This window comes from Cryptotermes secundus, unplaced genomic scaffold (genome assembly GCF_002891405.2).
Source record: "Cryptotermes secundus unplaced genomic scaffold, Csec_1.0 scaffold614, whole genome shotgun sequence".
NCBI lineage: Eukaryota > Metazoa > Arthropoda > Insecta > Blattodea > Kalotermitidae > Cryptotermes > Cryptotermes secundus.
Genome location: NW_019728501.1, coordinates 1049890 through 1053935, shown reverse-complemented (window position 1 = coordinate 1053935; position 4046 = coordinate 1049890).

The following is a 4046-nucleotide window of genomic DNA, read 5'->3' as shown; positions in this document are numbered from 1 at the left end:
TTACCGGTTCTCACGGTCTCTTCGCTTGCGGATTTCTTATATTTTTCCTTCTACCCTGAAGATGGAGGCGATACGTTCCTCCGAAACGTCGGTTAACACCACATATACATGGTGCCAAATCCCAGAAGACTGCTTTATTCAATTTTTCTTCTGTAATTAAATTTTAATTTTAACCGTAAAGGAACAGCTCAGAGTTAAGTAAAACGTAAGCTGTGAGGTGCACATTAATAAACATTCAGTCAAGGAAAATCAGCTCAGCCACTTAACTAAATGCAAAGACAGTCTTTTGAAATAAGCCTAAGCCCCCGACCCCCAGGCCCTTTACAATTCAGTTCAAACCTCTGTCCCATATGACGTCACACAATTACTAATAGCTACAACGTAATTAAGCAAACCACGAATCAATTATTACGCTTCAGAAAGGACGCTGAACCCTGTTAGCGCGCTCTGTATCTGCTTGTATGTGCGTCGCACTACAGCACGAGCATCGTTCCATACGTAAAAATCAGCTTCTTCATGAAGTTCTGCATGGACATCACATACTTGAAGAAATATTTTAATCTGCTTTTACACCTTTAATCGAAAAAATGGGCTTGTAAAATCACGATACTCACTGCGTGTACCACTTTCCAAAATTTGAAACATTCTACCAAATTTTATAAAATATGATATAAAAGTTATGTTATCTGAGGTCACCCGAACCTCATAATTTTTATTTGATATAATTGGTAATGCAGTAAAAACATGGTGCGAGAGAGAAACTAGGGCCACATAATATATGGGCTCAAATTTTGTATGGCACTGGATCTTCGAAAAATATAAAATTTTAGTTTAGGTAAGCCTTCACGAACTGTAAAACAAGAAGATGTGAGCCACGAAAGAAAAGGCTGTTTTTTAATCAAAAAGAAGAAGACAGCCGTGCGAATAGCTTCTTAATTTTTCGGTTTAATAGCAGTAACTATTGAATTATTGGAGTTAAGAACACTGAAATAAGTATGAAGATAGATGGTAAATAATCCTATTAATTACGTATGAATAATTTTAGTATGGTACGTCAGCAATAACCAAAGTAGCATCAGCAGTGCGAATCTTCGAGACTAGACCCATAATCGATACATTTCACGGACATGAAATTTACAGTTGTAAGCAACCAAAATTTCTGCGTACAAGTTAATCTTGTTACTGACCTTCTTCGGGCAAGCCCAGTGCACTGACTTATGAACCATCCATTCACCCGTCCGTCCGTCCGTCCGTCCATCCATCCATCAGCCCCTCGTAAGGCCGCTGCCTACACACACAACAACACAAACAGAATAAACGCACACAGACATCCATGCCTTGAAAGGAATTCGAACCCACGATCCCAGTGTTCGAGAGAGAAAAGACAGTTCATACCTTAAACCGAGCGGCCACTGTGATCAGCAACATATGAACTAAATTGCGTTTTATTGTTGGGTTATGAAGCTAGGTTACCGTAACCTAACATTAGCAACACAAGCTGTAGAGGACATGAAGTGTATGCAATTGGAAGGCAGGCTTTACGAGTTCTGTCCGAAACTTGTTAACTTCCTGTCACCAGCCACGACAGAGTGATGGCCCTCGTGGTGCAATCAACCCAACAGCCAATGACACAAGAGTCTTCACATTTCGAACGATTTCTTGAATAAAATTTACGGAGTTCAACTTGCAACACACATCAATTACTTCTTAGAAGTTATAGATAAAGGTGAAGTTATCCCTGGGCTTAATTAAGCACCACACATGAAGATATATGAAGGAGTGGAAGTACATCTCCAACATCCTTGACCTCGGAACCAGATGAAGGTGTGTTGTCAATTTTACGTCCCAGCCGCTTTACCGCCCGGGGAAGAAGCCTCCGGTAACCGTCTGATAGGAGGCTGGGTGGGCCCGAAAGCCTGTCTGGACAATGTGGAGTATAGAAAAATCTCTTTCCCTTGTTAGGGATCGAACTCCGGCCGTCCAGCCTGTAGACCGACGCTATACCGAGTGATCTATCCCAAAACTGATTTAGATCACTCACAAGATTAATTACTTAAGAAATGTTAAATTGAGATTAATAATTCCATGGTAGAGGATTTTCCTTTAAAAGTTAATAGTTCCTCGATTGGTACAGACATTTCCTACTTCTACAGAACTTGAAGATCCATAGTCATGGTCACTGGGCCCTGTTCTGAGTTTGATGAATCATGTACACACACGCAGTTCTTGCTTATCTCAAATTCATGCGCTATCTCCACACTACAGCCTGAATCTCACCATGTAAATCTCAGTATCCGAGGTTCTGCGACATATTTGTTTACCTGCTCCTTCTTTATTATGACATTCGTGACAAAGGCCCCTCCCGCCCCAACAGCAGGTACTTTGTCAAAATGAAAGAGCAACTGCACTCTGATAAAAATGAAAATGGAACTGATGTTAAGTTACGTTCCGAAGTGCAAGATAAACAGAAACACGCGATGCACTAACCGCTATTATAATATCAGGAATACAAATTATATTCCCTCTTTATGCGCCTTTTTCCAATCCCATGATTTAAAATATCATTTATTCAAGATTAGAGTTATAAATAGCAAATTTCTTTCGTGTTTTATAGCAGACATTATAAAATCTTAAGGGGGAGTTTGAAAGATTATATTTGATTTCGTCACAACATCTTACAGCAAAGCCTGCCTGTGTAATAAACATTCCTCCTCATAATTGCAAATACATAAACAAAATAACGTGAGGTTGGAGAAAACTGCATAATGAGGAGCTTCATAACTTGTTCTTTCCTCCAAATACAAATATAATGCTCAAATCAAGAAGGGTGAGAAGGGAAAGGCATGTAGCACGAATACTTATAGGATATTGGTGGGAGAGCCAGAAGGAAAGAGACCACCAGGAAGGCCAAGACGTAGGTGGGTGGATAATATTAAAATGGATCTTAGAGAGATAGGATGGGGTGGTATGGACTGGATTGATCTGGTTCAGGATAGGGACCAACGGAGGGCTCTTGTGAACACGGTAATGAACCTTTGGGTTCCATAATATGTAGGGAAGTTCTTGAGTAGCTGCATAATTTGCGGCTACACAAGAACTCAGCTCCATGAAGTTATAGTTAGTAAACAGTACAGTTTTACCTTAATATGACGGTCTCTTGTTCTGTCTGTTTTTTGCGTTGTCCAGGGTAGTGAAGGGGTTGGGGAGAGATGTGCTGAAGACTCATGCTGGCCAACCTCAAATGTCGGCAATATAAAAACGAGACCTGCCCAGCAGATGATGTAGTGCGGGTCATTTGAAGCATTGAGAGGATTTGTGTGATCTTCGCAAACAGCCCTGCCGCATTTCGACTTGCCAGTAAAGATATCGAACTATTTCAGAGACATTTTGTACGAAGGAGAACTTCAAATAGAATAAACGGTTTTCTTCTTTCTGTCCCTCTGCATACCTTCGGACGTTTGAGAGACAGAAGTCACCGTCGACCTACCAAGTTCAAGATCACCGACACCAGGCCAATCTAGCCGCTTGCCCGAGAGGGAAAGTGAGCGTTACCAACTGTTGCACGTCGTATTCCTCTAGGTCGGCGTTTCTCAACTGGTGAAACGCTGACGGCTGAGTGGGATATGAGAGCTTGAAAATAAGCCTTTTTGTTAATGATAAATTTACTAACAGTAAAGTGTATATAATTGTATAAAACTGTAAAAACGATGCTTCATTTTTACTACGGTGACATTAAACTTTTTGACAAAAGGGCCCGCAGGACACGAGTTGCAAAATGTTACGACTCACTACTCTAGACTCTTTGGTATTTGAGGCTCTCACGATGGAGACTAAATTACTGTCTCATGGGATGTGAAACCGTGTAGGTTGGGTGATAGGTACCTATGTTTCGGATGAATATGATTCCCCCACCTTCAGGGTTGAATAATTAGCTGTCGGCAATCTTGAACGCGAGAAGATGATGGCAAATTCTAAAGATACTGGGGCCAAGGTTTTCTTGGCTGAAATAAATTCACGCTACTTTCTCTGAAACACAGCGCTATATA